The following is a 27,434-nucleotide window of genomic DNA, read 5'->3' as shown; positions in this document are numbered from 1 at the left end:
CAGTACTAATGTTTTGTTTTTTAAAAAAAAAAACTTAAAAGAAGCCTGCCAAGCGATCCCAGTGGCAGGAAGAAGGGGTGGGAAGTTTCTCAACAGCCAGCGAGTAGCAGCTGTGAGGCCAGACTGTCTTGCTTTCCGACGGGAGCCCCGGGACGACCGGGGAACCAGCCTTACAGATTAAGGCTTCCCGCGTTCTCAAATTCACACGCATGTGCCCCCCCTCCCGACTCGTGTGAATCTTTACGGATAGCGGCGGCAGCGGCAATTGCTCCACGCTTCTTGCTCGACGTGTCTCCGCAAGCCCAGAGCAGCCTCTTTCGCTCTCCGGTTTGTCCCGCAACTTCAATGCGTAATATTGCGCGTCAGTTTGGCCTGGGAAAAAACGAGTGGCAAGGAAAAGAAGGTGGAGAAAAATAATAGTACAGTACTTTTTAAAAAGTTAAAGCACGTTTTGCAAAGCAGTGAAAAGTAGATTCAGCTAGGAGAAGGAGGAAGGGTGTGTAGCTGTCTGTGTTGGTGTTCGGGTTGCGGAAACTGCCCTCGGTATTCGGATTCCTTTTTGGAGCGGCGGGGAGAGAACAGCCGAGCTTTGGGAACGGAGGAAATTCCCTCCGCTACGAGGCGGCGGCAGCAGCAGCGGCGGCGACGAAACCAGACGGCCGCTGCCGGGACGCCGCTAGAGCCTGCTTCTCTGGAATGAGGAACCAGCTGGCGCCTTCCTTGACACCAGCCTCGGCAGGCCGCTCCAGGACCGCGTGCGGAGGAGCCGCGCAAAACTTGACAAGGTAAAACCACACGGGGAACTTCAAATCGTTGCGAGCTCCAGACTTCGTGGACGTATGGTGCGAGGGGCAACGCGCATTGCTTCCCATCATGCGAAATGCTGCGAGGCAGACAAGCTCTTTTTGGCCCCTGCAGAGTCGGGGGCCGTGAACGTCTGCCCTGGTGGCGCCACTGGAGCCACGGAGGGAGCGGGAGCGGGAGGGCTTCGCTTTCTCTTGGTCGTCTGAAGGGGTGGGTTACCTCTAGACTTTGAAAAGAACAGTTAATTTTATCTCTCTATTTCTCTCTCCCCTCCCCAGCGCCCCTAAGCGCCTTCAATAGATCAAATGCCGTTTATATATCTATATAACTCTACGGGTTTATTTCATAAGGGCTGGGGAAAGAGTTCTTTGGCTGAAGATCCCTGGAGTGACAGCCCCACAGAACTCAAGCAGGCTTACGCTGAGTGACTTATGGGAAAGACCCATCGGTGCTGTGGAACTGACTCCTGAGTATGTATAGGACCGGGAGGTTGTGTAGGCTGCAGAGGTCAGACCTATTAAATTTCATTAGGCTTTCAGTAATCTCAATTTTTTTCAGGCACAGCATGACCCACCTTAAAAACAACAATAGGCTATGCATTTAAGTACCTATTTCTTCTTCTTTATATGGTGATGGTATTGTTGTTGTTGTGACCACCTTAGATCAGGTCCTGGTAGAGAACCAATACCTCCCTCCCACCGCAGCCCACCCATCTTCTATGCTATAGTCAGCCCTATTGGATCCAAGTAAACATGTATAGGATCAAGTTGCAAACCTGAGCTCACACATATACCCTGGGGTAGCACAAGCATTTAACTCAGTGGGATTGACTTCTGAGCCAACCTTCATATGATTAGGAGGTACACTTAATGAGATCAATTAATTCCTACCCTTGGGTGTATGTGTGCCATAAATTTTGAGTAAGTCCTATTGACCATAAGTGGGATGTGCTTCTGAGTAAACTTGCTATGAAGATTGAACTCCCATAAACACACTTGCTGGTGAGTCCTGTTTACTTTTCAGCAAACATGCTTAAAGTTCTGATGTTATCTAGCTGGGAACATCTCAACCCCCCCCCCCCCCAATTTAAGGGTAGATGGACAGAAGGGCAGCTGCAGCAGATGGAATGTGTGTGTGCAGTTTTGGCTCTCTCCTCTTTTTAAAAAGCACCTGAAAGCACCTTATTTGAATATCTGCTAGCTCCTCCCTCCCACCATCTGAAAACTTATCAGATGCAGACCTAGATGGTTTCATTTAACATCAACATCCTTTTCTTTTTCTTTCACCCCATCCCAGCTTTTTAAACATCCACTCCTGATGAAGGGTTTTGTGGAAGTCAAAGGTCTGGTGACATTTTGCTTGGCCTAATGAAAGTATTGACATAATAAGGGCTTGGGATTTTTTCTAACAGGCCAAGTGAGTGTCTGTTTTGCAGCATAATCAGTGCATTGCCTTGTGGCACATCCAAAGTGGACAAGTTCATTATGAGTTCATTTTTTCAGTTTGTGTTAATCTTTATTAATTAGCCCCCAACTTTGAAAATCAACTGACAGCTAGTATAGGGCACGCACCACTACTCCCAATACTACTTCCTGCGATGCATTATTGATTTGTGAAATTTTCTGCTGCAATTGGTGGCAATGACTACAGACTGGGGGTGCCTTTCAGATGTTGTTTGGACTCCCATCAGCTCCATCCACAATGGTCAGTGGTCAGCAATGATGAGAACTATAGTGCAGAAAAATCTAGAGGATGCCATGTTAGCTATCCCCTGCTTTAGGCTGAGAGGTCTTTCTTTAAGGGTTTTTACAAATCTGTGTAGCAGGAGATTTTTATCACTGGCTGTTAACCATAATGTCTAAATGGAGCCTTTCTGTTGAGAGGCAGTCTACCTCTCAAAAACAGTTGTTGCTGGGCTAATGGTAGAAGAGGACTGTTTCCTTCATGCCTTTAAGCTTGTGGGCTTCCCAGCAGCCTCTGGCTTGCCACTGTGAGAAACAGAATACAGGTCTAGGAACACAATTGTTCTGATGAAGTCAGCGGGTAGTTCATTTACTTTTCCACCTTTTGTTTCTCCCTCACCTCACTTACATCTATGTGCATGTAAAGCCCTCTACACAGGGATGCCATATGAAATGTATCCAGAAACTTGATTTTGAATAAATGTGCAATTAATTGTTACCTTTTTGAATGTTATTGTGTTGTTATCTTCCTTAGTGCCGTGGGATGTGCAAATCGTTATAATGTTTTTTGTAGGGTGGGGGGGGGGTCACTGAGGATTAATTTGTAGAATCAAGGGGCAAATCCTATGCGTGTTTACTTAGGACCGAGTCCCACTTTGTTCAATGGGACTTCCTCTCAAGTAAGCGTGGATAAGATTTGAGCTTAAATAATGAAGAGGCAAAAACTTGAATCACACTCCAATGGAATGTAAGTTTTGAAAATGGCCAGACTTTTGGGGTGACTGAAGGCTATGTTTGCAATACCCATGTCAGTAATTATCAGTTAAAAATAGGCCCCTTCCTCTCTTTATGCTACACTGATGACATTCATACATTTTCAGATTATAAGGGAGAGGCTCCACCTTTTTCATGTCAGATTTTCTGTGTGAAAATGGTCCAGATCTAAATGCTGAAGATTCTTGCTCTCATTGAGTATATATTACAGTCCTACAAGTATTCTAAGCCCTTATAGATCAGATGATGACACACAGTGAATATATATTTAATGTATTTTGATTTGCAGGTATGTGACTAATGGTCTTTGAGGTTTTGTGGTTACCTGACTGTACTCCAAGCATAACAAACCAGGCCTTTGCACTTTTATAAAGTGGGAATATGCTGCTTTGGAGCACTTAAAATATATAGAGATTTATATACACGTGGCTCAAGAAACCAACAAGTGAAAGCAATCCTGCCTCTTACTTTCACCTAATAATACTGTGTACCTTTTACAGTCACTTAATCATACATCACATAATAGGCTGTTCTGGTGAGCTGTAAAATTAGATTGTCTCAGAACACCTTATTCTATAATATACCACAAGTTGGAGAATCTGTCTGCCTGCTTTCTCCTGCTGAACCATGTTGCTGGTGCAGAGTTCTGTTCCAGAGCTGTGAGGGATGTGAAAGTTATATAAGAGCAGTCTTCCCCAGCCTGGTGCCTCCAGACATTTTGGACTACAACTCCCATCATACCCAGTGGCGTCTGGGAGCTGTCCTGGTGTCTGGAGGGCACCAGGTTGGGGAAGGCTGTTGTAAAGTGTGTTCCCCGATGAAGCCTACAAAATGTCACCTTTCCCCCAAGGACTTGCGAGGCAAATCTGATGCCGTATTCCCCTTCTTTAGCACCTTTGGGCATCTTCTACACCATCCTATTTCTGGGGAACTGCATTTGCCTCACATTTCACATTTGCATCTCATTTTTCAGAGCATCTTGAAATATTACTACCGTATAGAGACATGCAGATTCCTTGAGATCCTATGTCTGCCGTAATTGTCTCTGTAATTCTTTTAAAAGTTCTGGGCATCTGTGCCGCATGCGGCAATGCCCCCAGTGAATGCAGCCGCCATGTTGCTTGTGTGCAGTGATACTTAGTTGTTGCTCTGCTGTGCTTAGGTGATGTAGCTGCTCATTTGCAATTCCTCAGGCTTGACCCCTTCTGAATTGTGTCTCTGTTGCCCTGGGACTTGATTATGAGCCCTCTGGAAGCCAAGCGCTTAATTGACAGGCGCCCTCCTTCCAAAGTGGGAGTGTATAGTATACCCTGCACTGGTATGGTTAGCATTCCTCCATTTAGCTTTTTGTAGTTCATGAAACCTTGTCCAATTCCTTCTGCAGTGATGATGCTTCTATATGCTAGACTGGGTTTTTTTCTTTACTCTGTAAAGAAGCTTCTGTTAATGGCCATGTGACTTGTTGCTGTAGTCCAGAGTCCGCACACGAGCTGTGGGATAAGTTTCTTTGTGTGGCTTTGAAGCACGCACTCCATTGCTGTTGTGACTTTCTCTCTCCCCCCCAACTTTATTGCAAAACGTAACAGCAAACATAAAATACCAATTAACGATTTTAAAACAGATATGAAAGTACAATTTGTATACATATATTTTATGTTTCAGCAGCTTCTCAGAAAAGCCAAAAGTAAAAAAAATAAGAATTAATAAAATAAAATAAAATAAAATAAAACCACAAAAAACAGAAAAAACCACCTCTACCCAACCAAATACCAAAACAAACACACAGATATTTAGACTTCCTATCATTTCGGAATGAAAAATCCTTTTCTACTTGCGAATGCACCCAACATTGTTAGTTTCTTCTTTATGACCTTTCTAATACATTCTTAGAACAGGACTTAGCCTTGACTTGTCTCCTTCAGATTTTGAAACTCCAGGGTCACTCAAAGGCCGCTATAGACTTTATACTGTACCTTTATTATTGCCTTGTTAATATTTTCTATATTTTTCCCATTTTAGCACAAAAGCTTGTCTTTTATTTCCTCTTAAGCTATTTGTTAACTGATCCATTTCTGCATATTCCTGTAGCTTATTTTGCCAGTCCTTTATCATTGGGATATTTCCCCCCTTCCAGTTCATCGCCATCAGGGTTCGTGCTGCTGCTGTGGCATATAGAAATACTGTATATCTCTTAGTTTCCCGGGAATATCTTTACCTATGATACTTAGAAGTAAAGCCTCTGGCTTTTTTTTTTAGGAAAGTTAATCCGAAAAGTTTTTTAAGTTCCTCATATACAAGGTTCCAGAATTCTCTGATCTTTTTGCAAGACCACCACATGTGGTACATGTCTCCATTGCTTTCCCCACATCGCCAGCAGTTATTAGCAATATTTTTATACATTTTGGAAAGCTTTGATGGCGTCAATATTTTCTTTAATATTATAACATGCTGTAAACTTCATTGTAGATTTTCAAAGTTTCCCCCACTCACTTAGCATTATAGGGTGGCCGATGTCTTGTGCCCATTTACCGGTAATCAGGACTTCCTTAACCTCCTCCTCCTTTACTTTCCACTCAAGGAGGATTTGGTACATCTTAGATATTATCTTGTATGTGACTTGTTGCTCTAGTCCAGAGTCCGCACACGAGCTGTGGGATAAGTTTCCTTGTGTGGTTTTGAAGCACGCACTCCATTGCTGTTGTGACTTTCTCACCTTATCCCTCTGCCTTGGTTCTTGTGCAGAGTGCTAGTACTATTTTTGTTAATACTATTGTTAGCACAATTCACCCTCCTCTTTTTTTCTTTTTAAAGTTTACTTCATTCCCCCTTCTCTCTTTCTCTTTCTTTCCTCTTTCCTTGCTAGATTTACAAATGGATTTTTTTTTAAAAAAAGTTAAACTGCAAACCCAAAATTGTTTATATTTAATTATGTTCTAATAGACACGGTTATAACCGGCTGTGTAAAGCCTCCACTGTCAGAGGCATTATGCTTCACGATACCAGTTGCTGGGAACCACAGGAGCAAAGAGTGCTCTGGTGCTCAAACAATCCTTGCAGATTTCCCACATGCATCTAGCTTACTAATGTGCAAACAGGATTCTGGACTAGATGGACCATTGGGCTGATCCAACAGGCTCTTCTTATGTTTTCAGGCTTCTGCTGTTTTGCTTTCCACATGAAGCAGTCCCTAGTGGGTTCATCCACACTTCTGTTTGCCCTATGATTTCTAGACACTGGTCTGAGAGGTTTTTTTCTTTTGCCCTGCTGCTTTTCCTGGGAAAACCCTCTGTTTACTAAAATGTCAGTTGAGTTTTCTATAGCTTGACATGTGGTCTGATTCAGCAGTAATCAGCAGGGTTTTCCCGGGGAAAGCATCAGGACGAAAGAAAAACTTCTCTGACCTGTGCCTAGAAATCAAGGGGCAAATGGAATAAACTGGGACAAAGGGAAGTGTGGTTGAGCACTAAGTGTCCTTTAAGTGTTCCTTAAGTGTTGTTTCCTTCTTCTGCATCTTGCAGTCAGTGCTTCTTAGCAAAGCTTCCCTATCCTGGTGCTGACTTCCCTGTATAATCTCCTTCATGCCCTGGAATCCATCCATTTGTCGACCCACCACAAACTCAGGGTGAGTTGCTTTTCAGGCCTTGTTTCTAAGGCATTCATGAGGGCAGCCTACACATGAGTAAAGCTGCCACATGGTTGTATTTCATGTTCCCCCACCCCATGCCAAATAGTTTCCCCACCGCTTCCAACTTTGTGCTTTTGTGGTCTTGCATCTCAACTCCATCCCAAGTCTTCTGCTGTATGGGAAAGACCTTTTTTAAAAAGAAGGAAGGAAGGAAGGAAAGAAGGTATTTTCATGATTTACCGCTATTTGCCACCCCCCTTTTAATATTTATTCCTAATAGTCTTTTGATGCTGACCTCCTCTGCTGTGGTTTTAATGAGAATGATGTGAGTTCTGAAGGCTGTTCTGTTTTTCGTGGTGGATGGGGTTTTATTCTGCTGTTTATGTCTTTTTCTCCCTGCATTTTTTAAATTTATGTTGTTTTTTAATTGAATTTATTGAATTGCTTGCAATAAGGCAGGGTAAACACCTTTTAAATAAAAGCAAGCAAGTAAGAGGTCTCTAAGGTGAAGAAACAGTAACAACAACAAAAAACATTCCAGCAATCCTTCATCTTTATCTCATAATTTTTTTTTGTCTGGCTAACAGCCAAATAATCAAAGGGAGAATTTCTCAAACTGTTGCCCATGGACTACTTGTGGTCCAATTGTTACATAATTAGGAGTATCTGTTCTTGATGCCACAAATGATTGCTGAATATCAATTTCAGAAGATCAAGGCTGCTTTGACTGGGGCTGGATTATTAGAAAAGCCTCTCATCTGGGGCCTGCGATTGTCGTAATATTTTAATTTTTATTCTAATATAACCCAGAAGTGCATTTATATACCTCTGAACATCAAAAGCATCTCTTAGTGGTTTGCAACAACAACAAAGTGTGTACACACACAAACACAAACAAACAAACAAACAAACAAACAAGCTTAAAAACCACAGTACCAAATAAATTCATAAAATTCCCCAAAAGCAAGAACAGCAGCCCATTTCAAAAAAATTTTTGAGTCAGAGATCCTTTATCTCTTCACTCTCCCTTTGCAAAGGCAAATCCTGACTCACATTATGCATCATTCACCCCACTAACAGATACACCTCACACCCAGATTCTCCCTTACATGTCCTCCCAACCACTTTCCTCACTACGTAAACAGAAATCTTGCAGTACCACTACTCATCGAGCATCACTCATTCCATTCTGCTCCCACACCTCTTGCTAACATCCCTCCCCCATCACTCTAATATCTCCCTGTGAATCACGAAACCACTCTCACCAATGACATCCACTACATTGGAAAGGCAAGGCTGTGCTTATGAAAATATCAGTTTGGCTTGCACTCTGACTGTTAGAGCACCAGCGAAGAATATATTTTCTATAAAAAATGTATTAATTTTCCAAAAAAGATAACATCAAAAATAAACTAACAACAACAATATATAAAGAAAAGGGAAAAAGAAAACTGCAAAAAACAAAACACCCCCTATCGTAATAAAAAAAATTAAACCATAAGTTTTGCTTGACTTCCCTCCTCTCCACCTCTTGGTTTCATTGCTTAATGCTTGTTTACGCACATCCTTATAACCTCATAATCTTAATAATCCATTTTTAAAGACCTTGTTCATCTTAATACAAGTGAGTTTTTAAAAGTTATACTAATGTAAAGATCTATACACAAAGCTCAAAAGATGAGCATTAAACCTTTACCCTGAACACCAGCAAAGAAAACGGTTGATGATACCGCCATCAATTTTCAAGTGGTCAGTGGGAGAAAATAAAATAAAATTGTGCTAAACCAAGGAGGAAACTGTTTCCCCCCTTCTTTCTTTCCCTTCCTTCTTGCATTTACTAGTCATTTTTTCAAGAAAAAATGTGATCAAAGCAACTTATAAAAATGCAATTAAAACCAAGTTTAAGAAATCAAAGGAGAGGGGGAAAATAGAAACACATCCATGCCTTTAAGATACCAGATGTATTATTTTAAATTCAGGGTGCAGCAGCTTATGGCATAGTAGAACTGGGCCCTTAATCATCTGTGTAGGGATAGAATTAAGTTGTGACCCTTATTTTGAGAATAGACAGTGTTACACATGGGGAATCAAAGGCCACAGGTTCTTCATTTCTGGCTTAATAGAAGGATGAGGCACGGTGCAGGGCCAATACCAAGCATCTATATAATAGCCCTTGCAATACATCCCTGTATGTGAAACAGGAAGGTGTGCATTGCACATAGGAAACCTGCACACATTGCATTCAGTTGTATGCACATAGGACCTGGAATACACAGCAATTCCATCCCTCCACCAGTTCACTTTTATTCTGCAGGACTACCAGTAGAAATACTTAGTTGAATGGGTGACACCTGGCTTGAGAACAGTACATGTGAAAAGGATCTAGGAGTCTTGGTAGACCACAAACTTGACATGAGTCAACAGTGTGATGCAGCCGCTAAAAAAGCCAATGCAATTCTGGGCTGCATCAATAGGAGTATAGCATCTAGATCAAGGAAAGTAATAGTACCACTGTATTCCGCTCTGGTCAGACCTCACCTGGAATACTGTGTCCAGTTCTGGGCACCACAGTTCAAGAAGGATACTGACAAGCTGGAACATGTCCAGAGGAGGGCAACCAAAATGGTCAAAGGCCTGGAAATGATGCCTTATGAGGAATGGCTTAGGGAGCTGGGTATGTTTAGCCTGGAGAAGAGAAGGTTTAGGGGTGATATGATAGCCATGTTCAAATATATAAAAGGATGTCATATAGAGAGGAGGGAGAAAGGTTGTTTTCTGCTGCTCCAGAGAAGCGGACACGGGGCAATGGATTCAAACTACAAGAAAGAAGATTCCACCTAAACATTAGGAAGAACTTCCTGACAGTGAGAGCTGTCAGGACAGTGGAATTTGCTGCCAAGGAGTGTGGTGGAGTCTCCTTCTTTGGAGGTATTTAAGAGGAGGCTTGACAGCCATCTGTCAGGAATGCTTTGATGGTGTTTCCTGCTTGGCAGGGGGTTGGACTGGATGGCCCTTGTGGTCTCTTCCAACTCTATGATCCTATGAATAAGGAAGATAGGTATTTGTCATGAAAAGTGTTACCTATCTTATCTCTGAATGGACTGAATTGGTTACAGAAGTAGCACAGCAAGATTCTCTTACAAGCTCCTTCTTAGTTTGGGGGCTCATAAAAACTATTACAATTCCAATCTTGTTGTTACTTACCTGGCATTAGGCCCCACTGAGCATACTTGGATTTGGGTTGCGCAAAACTGTTTTAGGCTTGCCTGCAGGATCATATTATTTATATACGTATAAATATTGATTTTTTTATGCATAGCATAAAACACAACCAAGACAATAAATCAGTATAAAACCAAACAATTTAGTGTTTATGTATAACAACTATTCAGTCTGATGTTTGCATGTATAGCAACATAGCTGTCAGGAAATGTGTGTTTGAAGAAATATGTTTTAAGCATGCAGCAAAAAGATAGTATGGTTGCACATGCCTGCTCTCCAAGGGGAAGTTCCACATGGTAGGTGCTGTTCTTGTAGAACAGTAGTCTTCAACCTTTTCAGACCCAGTATCCAGTTTTAACTCAAACATGCATCTGGGGATCCCTTTCTGAATCTTTTACCATCTATTTGCCTGGTGGTAGTGCTCCTGTTGCGATCCACCTCGGATCATGTTGTGAGCCACTAGTGGGTCCTGATCCACCAGTGAAAGACTCTGCCTGTCCCCAAATTGTTGCCAAGCTGTTTAGGGCTTTGTTATGTACTGAGTTGAATAGGATCCAAAATGCACCAGTCTGATTGGTCCTAGAACAATAGGATTGAGATTGCAGCAGTCTGACTGGTCCCAGAACAATAGGATTGAGATTGCAGCAGTCTGACTGGTCCCAGAACAATAGGATTGAGATTGCAGCAGTCTGATTGGTCCCCAGGAGCCACCCAATCCCTTCCAGGTGGAAGTGAATCCGCATTCCGATTGGCATACAGGAGTATCCCGGAATTAGTCAATCACATGGGGCCCATTTTGTGAATAGTGTATATAAAGCAAACGTTTTGGGGGAACTGCATTCCTCACTACTATGAGCTGAATAAAGAGCATGAAAGTCACACTGGACTCCGAGTATCTTTCAGGCTTTATGAACTACAACAGTAAATCCTTAAAAAGACAGACAGTGCACCTTCCTCAGCAGATGTGATATATGCTCACAACCACGGTTTGCCTCTCAGATGAAGAGCTACGCTGCTGCATTCTGCACTAGCTGCAGCTTCCAAACAGGGCTTAAGGGCTGCCCCACATAGAAAGCATTGCAGTAATCCAATGTTAGTGTTTCATTGCATTGGGTTTTGAATAGTTTTGAATAGTTCATGCTGTAGCAATGTGAAAGGCAGGAGATAAATATTTTAAATAAGTAAAGTAAACTTCATTTATTTTATTGCATTTAGGTGGCTTGCTTCTCCCGCCACTGTCAGAGGCAGTGTGCCTCCAAATGTTAGTTGCTGAGGTTCACAGGCAGCAAGCAAGAGTGCACTTACATATGGTTGGCAACTGTGAGAGCAGGATGCTGGACTAGAAGCACCCCCTGATCCATTAGGTTTCTTCTTACGTCCTAATGACACCTCCTTTTTGTGTTTTGCATGGTACAAGTGAAATTATTTTCTGTTTAATACGTTTTCTGTCATTTTTAACTCAAAAGGCCCTGGAGGAGTAATGTTTTCTAAAGAATCTAAATACCCCTCTCAGGAGAAAATATACCAGCCTTTTTCCTCCCAGGGGTTTGTCTATTGCTGTTTTTGAACACCGGTGCTCATTTTATTTTTAAAAGGGCTGGCCTGGAATGCAAATATTAGCACTAGACAGGGCTATGCTGATTCATGGCTGCTTTAAAAACCTGAATGGTCCATACAGTGGATCTGAACTTCCTCAGAAGGTGTGTTTTTGGAATGTTGGTTACTCCCATACCAGTACCTTGAATGACTAGCTTTGGGGGAAGGAGAGGAGAAAAAAAGCCAAGTTTATCTCAGTAAAACTATTATAACTTCTACAGCAGGAAAAACCTGGTGGTGCTTCTTGCTGGATGCAGTAAGCACAGTGGGTTTTGTTTTTTTGTTTTTAATTGGTTTTACTGAAGGATGGTGATGAAAGTGGAGCCAGTCTGACCTAGTACCCAGTACAGGCAGCTCTCTAGCGTGGTGAAATTATGGTGGATAATTAGAAAAGAAACCTAGGCAGGGCACAATTCCTATTCTCTGCTCAACTCCAGAGAACCTTGGGGCAACATGGTCTTAGTCATGGGTGTAGAGTGTTTATCAACCTAAGGGCCACCTTCCCTTCCGGAACAGGGATGAGAGGGTGCAGTCTAGACAACCCTTTTCAGGGAGAAATTTAATTGCCCCTCTCAAATGCATACAGCACAATGGGATTCTCAGGCCTAGGAGCTGATGGTGGCCCACTAAGCCCTTCTGCCGGGCCCTTGCCATGTTCTCTAGGCCACAGCCCTCAGCAGTACAGCTCTGTGCCCTCCTTGGGTGCTTTTGTCTGGCCTTTTCCTTGAACTACAAAAATGCCTCTTGCTTGCCTAGATGGAGGTTGGAAAGAGGTGTGGGTGTAGGAATCTCTTGGGTTTGCCTGCCTGGAGTACTGTCCACAGTGCAAAGATAAGAGTCACTTGTCCATTGCTCCTCCCATTTTCACTCTGGCCCCTCCCACCACTGGCATGCAGCCACACCCCCTGAAGGTTGCCCAAGAGGCAATGCTGCCCATAGGCTGAGCAAGGTTCCTCACCTCTGGCAAAGGATATGATTGGGCGGGTACTGGCAGGTGCAAAGAACCGGCGTAAAATTTAGGGTTGACTAAAACTAATATCTGCTCAGAGTAGACATTAATGGCCCTAAATTCATGTTCATGAATTTCAGTGGGCCTTTTCTGAGTAGAACTAACTTTGGAGACAACCCTTAGTAGTGGGATTCCTGCATTTTAATAGTGTCACAGTCATTCCCTTGGTCACTTTTGCAACAACCCTACATAGGGTGGGGGTGCTGACTGTATTATTCCCATTTTGCAGTTGCGGGAACTGAGACTGACTGACTGTGGATTGCCTGAGAGGCAGAGGCAAGTTTTGAGATGTGGATGTCTGGTTCACAGCTCAGACTCCTAGCTGCTCTGCTAGCTGTCAACGGCACAGGTGGGCAACTTATACCCGGTAGCCCCACCCCCACGGCTGCATGCATCCCCTGACCTTATTGTATGCATCTCCTGATACCACCTACAGTTGTCTCATTCTTCCATCCAAAAAACGATTCCTTCATTCCTGTTCCTTATTTTTTCCTGGCTGTTAAAAAAATGTAAAAGACACTTCTGGAACTATAATGGAATATAGTGCAAGCTTAGTGCTCATGCTGGTATTACATGCCATAACCATTTCAGGCACATCTGATATGTGCACGACCGTGCTGAACCCAGGAATGACCTGAAAACGTCAGAAAAATGTCAGAAAAAAGGGGCAGGGGTGGAACAGGGTGTTTGTAGCTTTTATCAATGGATGTTCCTATTATATGTGATTTCATGTAAGCCTGCAGTGCCATGGAACATAACCCCCACACAAATTGATCACTGCCTTTATTTGCTTCCAGGAAAAAAACCTGTTTGCAAATAATATGGAAATACGGGCTAAACTTGCACTATATTCCGCTATAGTTCTGGATGTGGCTTCTACGTTGTCTGAAAGTTAAAACATAATGTGGAAATTAACAGGGAAACATGAAAACAGAATAAACTGCCTAACAGGCTCTTTAATTTCAGTCAGTCTACTACTTTCAGTAAATCTGCCTTTCCACACTTTCTGGGCAAAACTAGGCAATGGTGGCACATCTTTGTTTTAGGCCCCAATCTGCCCCATTCCCACAGAAAGCAGGGAGATGTGTGGGTGCAGTGTTTGTGCTGAACTCTCCCCCTGGAACATAGGAAGCTGTCCTAAATGGTGTAGATAGTTCTAGATTAAATACATTAATCTGCTGCCATGATGTCTAATTTGAGCATTTCTGTAACAACATTTACCTTCAAGTATGCCTCTTTGCAGAACTCAGTGGCCTGACTTCTGCGCAGACATGTGTAGGATCATGATGTTAGTCACTTTGACACTTGGAGTGAGCCTCTGGTTTTTGTGCAGAGCTTTAATAGGTGGGTAAACAGGTTTTCAAAGCTGAATTGTGGAGGCTTCAGCCCTACCGCCTCTCTCTTTTCCTCTTGCACCATCCCTGCTGTGTTTTAGAAAGTCCCACTACAACAGCGCCCTTCAAAAGAAAATCCTGTTAGCTTTCACATTCATTGTTTTCGTGAAAGCCCTGGATGGCTAAACTGTGCTCTCTCATTCAGCCGGACCCTATTCTCTCTCTCAGAGCTGACAATGTGGCATACTTTGGCCTCAGTATGCAAGCACAAGGCTGAAATCGCCAGGCTGCCTACATAAGCCTGAGGGGAAGGGAATATTGCAGTGGGATGGAGAGTACCGGTATATAAACCTCTGGAATAAAAGCAGAAAGAAGAGGAATGTCATTGGTCAGAAATGGTTGTGAATGAAATGTTGGAATTAACACATCATGCCCAGCCCTACCCTTTGTGGCTGGGGCAACCCAGTCAGATAGGTGGCATATAAATAAACAAGTTGTTGTTGTTGTTGTTGTTGTTGTTGCTGTTGCTGTTTGTTTCTTTAACTGCTGTTTTTAGAAGGTTGGAGAGGGGGAATAATGGGCTTAAAACTGGCAGTGTGTGTTAGAGTATGGAAAGGGGGCTTTTGGCTTAATTTGTTGCATTTAGACTCTTCCCTTTAGCAAAAGGAAAAAAAGAAAGTAATAAGAGGAGTTTGTAATCTAAAGAAAGATAAATGACACACAAAGAAAAAGGAACAGGAGGGAGGAGGGAAAAGCAAGCTCAAGCACATGTTCTCAAAGTTACAGTTCCTTAACTCACATCCTTAACTCAAATAAGACCAGCAACCCCTTGCCATTGTGAGTGGTGGTTCTGGGTGTCTCACCATAATGAGTGCCTCACCAAAACACTCTTTCCTCCTAGATCAGATGCAGGAACCAGCTAATCCACTGGGCAGTGATAGAAGGGCAACCTGCTCATCCCCTCCCACTCTTCTTCCTCCCTACTGATTCCGTCTAATTTAGTAACTAGTGGTTCATAAAGTACATCACATCCTTTCAGGCATTGCTTTCTTCTTGCTGGGAGACAACCCTGCCTGAAATCCTGGAGAGTTGCTGCCAGGCAGTATGGACAATACTGGGCAAAATGGACAAATGGCCTGACTTGGTATAAGGCAGCTTCCTATGTTCCTTCTTACGTGCACATGCAGTTGCCAAGTTGGCAAACCCTGCTGTGTGACACTGACTATTAATTCCTGATGTTCAGGACGTGCTGGTGGTACCTTTCTCCTAGGCTTCAAGATGCTTGATGTTGTTAATGGCTGGTTTGTTCTCTGTCTCCTTTGGCAAACCAATGGATGAGTCAAGAAACCCTGTTCATGGGAATGGACGGAAGAGAAGAGAAATTACCTCCTTTTTCTAAATAGGAGGTTATTGCTGTCTGCTGAAGTCACTTTTCAGTCGGAGACTTGCCTCCATTGTAGATATCAGAACTTGCGCAACATTATATTGAAGCTGAAGCTTTGGAGCATACAGAACCGCTCCTTGCTGTTCTTCTCACACATCTTCCCCAGAGTGACCATAGGAGCCACTTCTCAGTGGTTGACTCACCACCTTTCACTCTGACGCCAATAATCACAAAGGGTGAAAAGATTTCATGGTGGCTAAAAACCTCATCTTTCATGCTGACTGAAAGGCTATAGGATGCTGGAGACAAGCACCCCTCTGGGATCATGCTGCGGAAGTAGTAATGGGTCCTTGATCTCCCGCAACTCAGGCCACTACAACTTTTATTTTAATAGCTGTAATGGTTTACCGAATCACTTTGCTTCCCTCTCCAACACAATAGCTCTCTAATACTGTGACTCCCAAACTAACTCTTTAACTTGCTCAATAACTCTCTAACTCTCCTGAAAGAAATGCTCTTAGCAAAAACCTTTGGCAAGATGTAGGACATGTCACTGTTTCTTAGCATGTACAATGTAGGACATGTCACTGTTTCTTAGCAACTTTGCTCAGCAATGACATTATTCCTCTTAATGTTAGTTTTTGTAGCTTTTAATTAAGGTTAAGCAGTTTTATTTATACCTATTAACTTAAAAATAATAATTCTAGACCATCCACCATTCACCTAGCAGATCCCAGTGCAGTGTTCCAATCATAGAAATACAAGATATGAAAAATATATAATATTCTTAAAAGAGAAATAAGATTGAAAGGCAAAAATGTTGCAGCAGAACAGAAGCTACACAAACTCAGTGCCAGAAATATTACACAACATTTCTAGCCAGCAGATTTCATATGTGTGTTACTGCATTAGAATTTTCAACTTCTAGTTCCTGAAACACTGGCGCCAATGACCATTAGGAGGAGTGCAGAGAGAAGAAATACCATGATTCATCTACAGCACCATGACTGGATGCGTTCATGTGCCCCAGCTGCAACAAAACATGTCTCTCCTGTATTGGTCTCTACAGCCACAACAGGCACCGTAACTCTCCATTGGTTTGACATTACCTCCAAAGGAGTACTCCCCCATTGTCTCCCAAGACAGATGGATGCCAACAGAGCCAAATATCTCATATTGCCCACAGGTTGCAGAGTGGCATTGTCTGGTTTTGGCACCTGCACATATACAGCAGATACAGAAACAATGAAAGTGTGTTTGTCACTTCAAAATTCCAGGTTGGACCCTTTGGCACTGAGACTACATATACTGGTAGATAAATTAGGAGGGTCATTCCATGGAGCATTATTGGGGTGGTAGAATCTTGCAATAGTTTGTTAGAGACTGAAAAAGGAAATTCTTAGGCTATTTCTCAGACTATTCTTTTCTGAGAGGTTTTGGCCCAGGCTCATTGACATGGATCTTGTTTGATCGCATCACATAAGGGGAGCCCTGCTTATTAATGACCAACTGTTCCAACGAATGGACAAACCAGCCTCTTTAATTATGCAGGCATTCAGTCATAAACTAATCCTGTTTTCTGCAGGCTCCCCCCGCCCCTTTAGGTGGGGGAAAACATGAAAAATATTGGATCTAAACTGTACCCATTTCAGGCATTTCCCCCTAAAATACCCCTCTTGCATCCAATTCTGCTCTAAAGTGTCCTCCTTGTGCACTCAGCACTCGCTCCTGTAAAATGCAGGTGTTTGTGTTTTTTACAGTCTCAGAACTGTGAATTATGTGAGATTGCTTTAAAATTCAGACCAAACAAAATTCTCCTCCCTTCTTACCTGTTCCAGTGCCTAGTTTCACTTCTCCACATGCACAGAAATGTAGATTGAAAACAAATCTATTTCAAATAGAACACCGGATTACAATTTCAGCTAAGAGAGGGTGTAATTTTGAGAACATCCATAGGAATGCGAATTCTGCTGAAGCCAATGGGGCTGACTAAGTGGTGTTAAAGAGAGTAGGGGTGTTAATGTCAAATCTAAATAGGTTTGTGTTTTGGATAGTTTTTAATATTCAAGATGGAGCTTGCCACCTTCAAAATCTATCCCCCACCCTCTGTGGTCCCAGTGTGTCTGTGTGTAATAGGGTTGTCTGGAATGATGTGGAATGCAAAAGAAAGGGGCTGCATACAGGATGTCCTTAGGAGGTCTATACGAAGCTGTGGACTGTGCTGTGGACTGTGCGTGAGAGAGAGAGAGCTGGGCCCAGATGTTCCCCAGTGCCCTGCTCAGTAATGAATTAGCCACACGTGTTTTCCCGATTGTACGGTTTTTGTCATTCTTTTCTGCCAGAGGAGCTTTACTGGCCCAGTCTTCAACTTTAAGCCTCCCCCCTAAACAATCTGGCTGTAGGGAATATATGTCTGCTGTCCTTTTGGGATTCATGCCAGCCCCACCCCCACCCCCCGTCCCACAACCCTGCTGTCTTAATGATTTTCCATGCTGACAAGTGAGCTGAAATAAATGCCATTCTGTACAAAACCTTGGCTGTATTCTGTTGCTTGAGACCAGCCCCTGCGAAAAGAGTACAGCATCCTCCTCTTTTTTGTTCATATCAGAAGTGAAATGTTGTTTTCAAGGAGGTGGGAATGTCAAATAATCTTAACTACAAAATTTGGTTTGAGCGGTAGACCTTAGAGGAAGCGGTGTTGTTTCTTGTTTTCCTGAGCAGCCCTAAAAATTCTGTGGTATTTGGCCTCTGACTTCATTTGGCAGAGATGCAAGTGGTTCATGCAGAACTCCCACCAGAAGGGTGCTTTGCTTCATTTGCCGCAGATATTTGTCATAGGGACCAAAACAAGGATGGGGAACCTCAGGTGTGGGTGGCCAAGTGTGGCCCTCCAGGTCTGGCTCATGGGACTTTTCTTCGGTCACATCCCTCAGTGGCTCATCTCTCTGCCCTCCCTCAGCACTTTTGCCTGGCTGGAATGTATCCTTGAACTATCAGCATGGTCAAACAGTACATGAAAAGTCTCCTTCCTTCAAATTTTTAACTTCTACTGTATGGATTTTGGGATGCCAAGTAATCTGTACAAAAATGCATATACTTGTGTGCCGAAAAAGGCATATGCGCATAAAAAAATAACATACACAAATGCATAGTAATGGGGGAAATGGCTTGCAAAAATTTGTGCATTTGGCAAAATTACATACAAAACGGTATATATTAATGGAAATTCAAAATTAATCAAAATGTTCATTAATTTTCATGAGGCATTTTTTCATCAAAAAAATGAAAACTGATGTAGAAATGTGGAGAACAGCAATTAGGATTGCAAAAAAGAGAAACAGAAAAACTGAAATTGAGATAAATCCATGCCTATATGTAACATGCATTTATATACTTTTCAGAAAATATGTGCTACTCCTTCTCAAAGTGGCCATTGTCTGCCAAATTCTGCTGCTTTCATAGGTTTGCTTTCCCCAACCTGGTGCCCTCTGCAACTCTCATCAGCATCTTTTGACTATCCTGGCTTAGGGCTGATGGAGGTTGGAGTCTAATACCTCTGGAGGGTACCAAGTGGGTGAAAGCTGATCTAATCCATCTGGGGGTCAAAATATCTTGTGAATTCCTGAAACCCTTCCGTGGTTGGGGCTGTAGGTTCTCAACTTACCCTGAATCTCATGGTCCTTTTGTTAGATTTTTAAAATATATGTATTTGAAAACAATGGGAGGAAGCCACCTGGGCACAATTTAAAGTAAAGGTTTCAAAAAAGAACTCTCCCTCCCTCTCCCTCCCTCCCTCCCCCCCCCCTCTCTCTCTCTCACACACACAAACACACACACTTATTGCTTTTTGTAGGAACAAATTATGTATTCTAAATTAAGAAGGGGAAAATGGAGCGTTAACAGGAAAATGAGGTAGCTGTTCCTTCCGGGGAAGTTTCTAATGTAAAGGGGAAATACATCTGGAAAAAGTATAGTATCGAGTAACTCGTCAAGACCATCACTCAGGTGAACTGCTTATTTAGCGTTCATCTTTATTTGTTTGCTGGGAGATTAGCTGGGAAGGTCTATTTAGCAGGTAAGCTTTTTGATATATTTGTGGGAAGGTTAGATAGCATTGCATCAAACCAAATGTACTATCAAAATTTCCAGCGCATTTTCCCCATCACTTTCCAGATTGCAAAAAATCTTGACATTTTGGGGTGGCATGTTTTTTGCTCTCTATCAACTGCAGGTGCCCAACCTGAATTTGCCAGTCTGCTATATTCATCAGGGAGAGGACAGTGCATCGAGACAGGAGTTTCACTGGTGGGGCGGAATAATATAAGCGCTGGCTTTATTTGTTTATAACTACAGTTCACAGTTAAACCACAGAGCCTAGGGCTTGCTGATTTGAATCCCCGTGAAGAGGTGAGCTCCCGTTGCTTGGTCCCTGCTCCTGCCAACCTAGCAGTTTGAAAGCACGTCAAAGTGCAAGTAGATAAATAGGTACTGCTCCGGTGGGAAGGTAAACGGCGTTTCCGTGCACTGCTCTGGTTTCGCCAGAAGCGGCTTAGTCATGCTGGCCACATGACCTGGAAGCTGTACGCTGGGTCCCTCGGCCAGTAAAGCGAGATGAGCGACGCAACCCCAGCGTCGGACACGACTGGACCTAATGGTCAGGGGTCCCTTTACCTTTACCTTTACCTTTACAGTTCACAGGAGTTTGGGCAAATCTCACTCTAGATATGAGGCAGGAGCCAAGAAATAGAAGCACTATGGGCTAATGATAAGAGCATAACATAAGAGGAGCTGCTGGATCAGGCTAATGGCCCAATGGCCCATCTAGTCTAGGATCCTTCTCACAGTGGACAAGCAGATGCCTCTTTTGGGAAGTCCACAAGCAGTAGTGCAACAACACTCTCCCCACTTGCAATTCCTTTCAGCTGGTGTACAAAGGCATACTTGCCTCTGGCCATGGAGTGTACAGAATGTAGATAGAACCAGTCATTGATAGCGTTATGCTCCATGAATTTTTCAGTCTTTTAAAAGTTTTTGGTCTGGTGGCCATCATTGCCCCCTGTGGGAGCGAGTTCCATAGTTTAACTTTGTGCTGATCTGGGGACCGAATGTGGATTGGGCGCACATTATGAATTAGCTCCTTATGTTTTCTTCAGGGTATCTCCTGCTGCCAAAAAAATCCCTCCCCAAATCTCTTTCTTTTTCAACAAGCCTTTTCAGGGGAGATTCTTACTCCAGTCTACTATCTGTACTGGATTTGTAATTGATTTTATTGTTATAGTTTTTGTTGAAGTTTTTATTGTTAATCACTTTTGGATATCTTATGGGAAGCAATTCATAAATGAATTTATTTATGTAAAATAAATGTGGCAAGGTTATGTGCACTTGGTTTTGTTTTGTTTTAGTTTTTTTTTTAAAGAAGTGTCTTTCTATTAATGTGTACTTTGGCTTGAATATTTATCAGGAAAGCAGTAGCAATGTATGATAATCTGGAAGTAGAATCTTCTTGGTTTTCCAGAATAGAAAACTCGACTCTCATCCCATTGTGTTGACTTTGTGTCAGATGGGTCTGTGTTGAGTTGAGTCACCCTGGATTCCAGAAGCAGCCAGAAAGGCCTTTTGTCCTTCATTTCCATGTTGGGTTTGGTTTGGTGTTATTTTTTCTATTCTTTTGTGTCTTCACTTCCCCCAGTAGTAATTCCACAGCAAGGAGGAAGTACAAAGCAAATAAACTCCAAAAACACACACACAAAAGGAGTAAGGGAAAAATAACCCTTTCAAATGGCTGCACAGGAACAATGGGGTCTGACATGTGCCTTCTGGGGAAAGGTTTGGACTGAAAGAGAGGAGCACGCAATCAGCCCAGTCTTGGAAATGATAGTCTGTGAGCTATTTTGCGAGTAAGGAAATGGGTGATCTCCTGGGTCACTCCCAATGAAAAAAGAGTTTTGTCTCATGTTTTGGATGAGGCAGTGAGTTGGGCATCGGGGCAACACTTTGTATAAACAAAGTTTGGTTTGTCTGCATTCATTCGTAGAGTTTATTACAGTCCTGGCACAGCATGGACTGATGTCATTTTATAGGCACTTACTGGGGAGTAAATCACATCAACTTGCTTCCGAATAAATGCACATGCCAAACTGTTTCGTTCTCTAATCAGGCATGGGTGGCACAATCCATATTGTGGAAAGGTGGGTCATTTCTTAGGATGGTGGAGACGGCAAGCACTGATCCTGTATAGTGTTGGGGCAAGGCTCTGGATGAATGCTACAGGAAACCAGAGCTCTGTTGTTGCTTCAGCTCTCTCTATAGGAGCACCTGTTTTTTTGTTTTTGTTTTTGTTTTGGTTTGCATTTGCAAGCTCCACTTTCACTGAAAGGTAAGGTAAAGGGACCCCTGACAGTTAAGTCCAGTCGTGAATGACTCTGGGGTTGCGGCGCTCATCTCGCTTTACAGGCCGAGGGAGCCAGCGTTTGTCCACTCTGCAGACAGTTTTCCCGGGTCATATGGCCAGCATGACTAAATTTGGAAAAGTGAATTTTGAAGGATGTCTGAGGCTCAGTTTGCATATTGTTTTGGAAAGTGAAGATTAAGTAGGTTTACCCTTAAAAGTGAATTTCATCAAATATCTGCATTGCAGTGCCTGCACAAATCATTTTAGATGTTTTGGATTTTTAAAAAGCACTTCTGGCTTTAGCAAAGCCAAAACCAGCCACAATACGTGGTAAACAACATTACTGCAATAGACAGTGTAAATTCTGTTATGATGCTGAGGGCACTTACTGAATAATGCCTGTGATGAGCTGTGCATACATTCCCTCTTCCATCCCAATTTGAACTCTTGAACAAATAATGGTGTTTTTTTGTTTTTTTTAAAAAAATAAAAATAAAAAACAAGAAAGGGCAAGTGCATATTTGCATTTTCTCATCTACACTGATGCGTTGTGTCTACCTTGATTAGTTTCAACACTTGTTTGATTTGTATTGGACACGGTGAAGGCGCTGCATTGAGCGTTAGAACAATGAAGAAATGTGCATTGCTCTCTCTCCTCCATGAAGGCTCCCTACTTGTTGTTTAACTCTGCATGTGCATGATAGCCGTAAAACATGCTGCTGTCTTTGCTTCATAAAAAAAGAAAAAAGTATGTCTTCTAAAAGTCGGATACAGTTGTACCTCTGGTTACATACTTAATTCGTTCCGGAGGTCCATTCTTAACCTGAAACTGTTCTGAAGTGTTATTTCTTGGTTAGTGGAGTATGTAAACTGAAGCGTATGTAACCTGAGGTACCACTGTAGTTGCTTATTTCCTTGAATTCTGACAGGAGGGAGTTCCACAGGGCAGGCGTCACTACCAAGAAGGCCCTCTGCCTGGTTCCCTGTAACTTGGCTTCTCGTAATGAGGGAGCTGCCAGAAGGCCCTCGGGGCTGGACCTCAGTGCCTGGTCAGAATGGTGGGGGTGGGGACGTTCCTTCAGGTAGCCTATACTGGGCTGGGGCCGTTTGGGCTTTAAAGGTCAGCACCAACAGTTTGAATTGTGCTTGGAAACATACTGTTGCTCAACAAGGGCATTGATTGCATTTTTTGAGATCAATTGTCTTTGAGAACTAGTTATAGATTATAAAATAAAACACATTGGATCCTGGGGCAAATGGTCCCCTTCAATGATACTGCTACAGAACAGAAAAACACAAGAGAATGGAGCATTTGGGCCATTGCTTTGTTGGACATGGAGAGCACATAACATTAAGCACAGAGAGTTACACTTTCCCAAAGGTGCCAAAGCAAGCTAAGGAAGTTCCGCCTGGCTTCAACGTACAGTACTCATATCCGTTCCTCCCCAGGAAGATAAAAAGAGAAAGGGGGGGGGGCGGAGAGAGAGAGAGAGAGAGAAACCGAGTAACAATCATACAACCCTCGAGAGAAACCTCTCTGCTCCAAACATTCTTTAGATCCAGGGCATACAACTTCCCCCTGCCCAGAAAAGGAAAGACAACCCCCCAGCATTTCCGGCAGTATATGCTGCATTCAAAAAATAGGAGGAAACAGATGTTTGTCATATAGCGACAGGAATATCTCTTTCATGGTACAGCTTCTTCAATGCAACTGGGGCAAGCAACCAGTTAGAGCCTTGCTGTGTGTTTTCTGTGCGTGGAAGTGTGGAGATAGTGGCAGGCTAAGTTCTGGGAGTCCTGGGCTTGAAGTCCACAGTCCTCTCTCTGTTGTGCAGTGTTGATTGCACAGGGAGAAGTATGCCAAAAGAGAGCTCTTATGAAAGCCCTGGACAATCACCTCACTTTGCATAGCAGAAGGCAAGGGTGATAGGCAGAAAGAGAGGAAAGAAATGCATTGTATTTGGGGGAGTAGCTTGCAAAAACACATGCATTAGTTAAAACTGCTTACAAAAATGTGTGTAATTGGTTAAATTCACAGTGGTATGCGAATGATATTTTAAAATTTAACAAAAATAATCACATATTGCTGTAGAAATGTGGAGAACTGAGAAATTGAGAGGAACCAAAGTGGACAGATTCATCCATCCCTATCAGTCACTCACCTCACCTTTATAGCTGCACCAAACTGTCTTGGCCCACCTGTGCTTCTGGTTAACCCAGAGCAGGCATGAGGGGTACGCTTGGGCCAATGCAGCCACCCTTGCTGGTGTCCCTGTGACACTGCTGTAAACAACTGCAGAGGCGAAGGAGGCTGTACCCCATTAGGAGGTGATAGCAGGATTTGCTCTCTCTAGCAAATGAGCAACGTTACCTGGCACAGCAGAATCAGAGGCTCATTTGATCTGGGGGGCTCATAGGATCACCAGAAGGAGCCTTAACTGACTCATGCCAAGGTTGTCCAGTGTTTTAGATGGGGACATTCCCAGTTCTACCTGGAGCTGCAGAGATTGAACCTGGGCATTTCTGTGTGCAAAGCAGATGCTCTACTAAGCTGCTACCCTCCCCCCAATTCCTTGCATACATCAGATACAGCAGCCTATGTAACAACTAAGGTCATTGATCAACTCAGAGTTTGGGATCTCACGACACCAGCTGATGCCATAATACAATTGGTTAATCTTTAAGGTGTCATGGGATTCTTCTTCATGCAACAGGCTCATCATAGCTACCTCTCTTATATCGGTTTCTTTGCAGGGCAGGGTGCTAGGCGTCAAATGGCGATTGTTACGTCTGCTGAAGAAACCCTAGTATTCTAGAAAGCCAAATGAAAGATATCCCAGTACCAAGTCCCTAAAGGAAATGAAGGTCTGCTGCAGGAAGAAGTCGTGGAATTAAAGCCATAGTTTTTTTTAATACATCAGCTAAAAAATATGTTGTATGCGAAGCATTAAGCTATTTTATTAGCAAGAAGGAGACAAAGTGAAGGAGGAGATCAAACAGCAGGATGCAAAAGCTTTTTCACTCAAGGAAGGTCAAATGTTCAAACCCTACCCTGGGCTGCAAAAATTCATCTGATGATGATCCTTGATATCAAAGTTATTTCAATTCAAACAAAGCACCAGATCACCTTGGACAATGTGATATAACAGAGGTAGCATCATTGCCTAGGTCATGGAAACTCAGTGTGGACTCTACTTCCCATCACTCCTAATGACTGGAGAGGCCCAGTTTCCTCATCCCTGCTCCATGTAATAAGACAATGATCAAAGCATACAAGATAGCAACATACCTATGGCATTCTTTGCTAAAACATCTCTAGCCAATGAGAGAGTTATTCCTATGTTATGTATAGGAGGTGAGTGGTGAGTTTGATATGTGAATACCTACTTAATTCCTTTGATTCCAACAGGACTGGATCAGCTTAAAATGGTTAAATAAACACCAACTACCAACAGGGGCAACCCAGATGGTACTTTCCAGGTGTTGTACATTACAATTCCTTTCATCCCTGGTCATTGGTCATGCTGGCTGCTGTTGATAGGAGTGGAAAGCACCATGTCACGTCCCTGTGCACAGCCTCAGAGTACAAAGTTTGGAGTGCGGGGGGGGGGGGGAGTTAAGAAAAAAAAAAGTTCCTGAAAATCTGCTATGACGAAAGCCAATAGAGGAGCAAGAATATCAAAGGGTTTGTAGTAGCTTACAGACTAAAAAGTATGAAGACAGAAGCTTTGTTGGACTAGCTAGACTCCACTTCATCTGATAAATATATGAAAGGCTAATAAATCTCTTTGTTTTTCTCCCCGGCCTACCACCTATTATTCCACCATACAGCACAAAACCTCCAAATAAAAACCTGGCAAACCAAAGGCCTATATCGCCTAATAAGACTTTTATAGAAATAACAAGCCTCTGTCAACACAAGAAATACAGGACAAACTAGAAGACACCCAAATGCCCTGGTTAGCACAACACCAACTACATGCCCTCTTAAACAATCCAGCAGTAAAATCAGCAGCAACTAGACCCCTGACAACCTTCAGAAACCTCATCCCAATGACAAAGGGACACAGCAAAGGGATGGTATCCGCAATATACAAAATACTACTCAAAAACCCCACGAACTCCCTAGACGCAATCAAAAAACAATGGGAGGATGACATAGGATATGAAATCAACCCCACCCAATGGACCAGAATGTGGTCTAAACCTCACTTTAAATCCATATCAATGAAAAGAAAAGAACTCATTCTGAAACTAACCTACAGGTGGTACCTAACGCCAAATTTTTTTGCACTAATACGCCCAGGAACCTCACCAAAATGCTGGAGAGGGTGCACCTCCACAGGCACATACCTCCACATGTGGTGGGAGTGCCCCAAAATCCAACTATTCTGGACAACAACCATACGAGAAATATGTAAGATAACCAAGCAAGTGCTAGAAATCACCCCAGAATTGGTCTTACTAAACATCTTCCAAGACAACAATGCCCACTTACACCACAAAGAACTCATAACCCACCTACTCTCAGCAGCCAGAAACATCATAACCAGACACTGGAGAGACCTGTCAGGAATAAGCATGGACCAATGGTACCAAGTAGTATGGGAAACAGCCCTACTAGAAAAACTAACCAGTAAGCTGAAACTGACACGGGAACAAACAGAAGAAGATGCCTTCACCCCGGTATGGCTCCCCTTCATCACACACATAGCCCAACAAGACAATGACAAAAATCTACCGACAGCATACAAATCATTATGGCTAACCTGATCAAAAACACTCACCCACCCCACTCACACAGGAAACCAAAGACCACCACAGCCAACCACAAATGAACTATCGCACCCTACGCCAACCCCGACCTCTCTCACCACCAAAGGAACACAAGTGAACAACAGAGAACCTGCACAAACAACGCTGACACCAAACCTACATATATTAAGTAAAATAGAAACATCGTCACCCCACTCCACCCATCTCCCCACCCCACCCACCTCTTGATTTGTAAAAATGTTACATGGAAAAAATACGAGAGAGACATTGCACTACCTTTGTAAATTAAGAAAATCTTTAATAAAAAATACTTTTAAAAAAATCTCTTTGTTTTTATGATGTAACAGTACTGGGGGGGGGGTTCCCTGCAACAAACTAGCACCACTCCCCCACCCCTGGAGATTATCACCATAGAGTGATTAGGGCTGGCACACAATTTAAGATGAAATGGGATGAAAAGTCCCCCCCCCCCAAGTGAAATATCTGGGAAATTACAAGGGTTATTGAAATTTGCATTACAGCAACTTGTATAGTAAATGTAGAGTTTCTGCTTAGGAGGCACAATTGAGAGGTTTTTGTGGGAAGCCAAGACTAATTAAATTTATTTTTTTTTTTTATAAGATTTTATTATTTTCCAATAAAGAAAAAGGAGAACAAAATACAAGAACAACACATAGCATAAACATCAATAAAACACAATAAACATTAAACATAATCAACAATAAACATAATCAACATTCAAAACAATAACAACAATAAAAACATAAGAATAAACATATACAGACCTTAACCATTATCTTTCTTTAAATATTTCTTGTTTCTAACTTCTCTGTTTGG

General features: G+C 42.7%; 1 protein-coding gene across 2 annotated transcripts in view; it reads left to right on the top strand.

Moving 5' to 3' along the window:
- Positions 1-615: 615 nt before the first annotated feature.
- The window catches only part of ARHGEF9 (Cdc42 guanine nucleotide exchange factor 9), a 253,933-nt gene continuing 227,114 nt past the window's right edge, over positions 616-27,434 (top strand). The window contains exon 1 of one of the 2 annotated variants that reach the window (XM_033137883.1): positions 616-785. The gene's annotated coding sequence lies outside the window, so the exon portion shown is untranslated. The remainder of the gene's footprint in view (positions 786-27,434) is intronic. The other variant, XM_033137884.1, reaches the window with a different exon arrangement.

This window comes from Lacerta agilis, chromosome Z (assembly GCF_009819535.1).
Source record: "Lacerta agilis isolate rLacAgi1 chromosome Z, rLacAgi1.pri, whole genome shotgun sequence".
NCBI classification, from domain to species: Eukaryota; Metazoa; Chordata; class Lepidosauria; order Squamata; family Lacertidae; genus Lacerta; species Lacerta agilis.
This window is presented reverse-complemented; position numbering and strand designations above follow the sequence as displayed.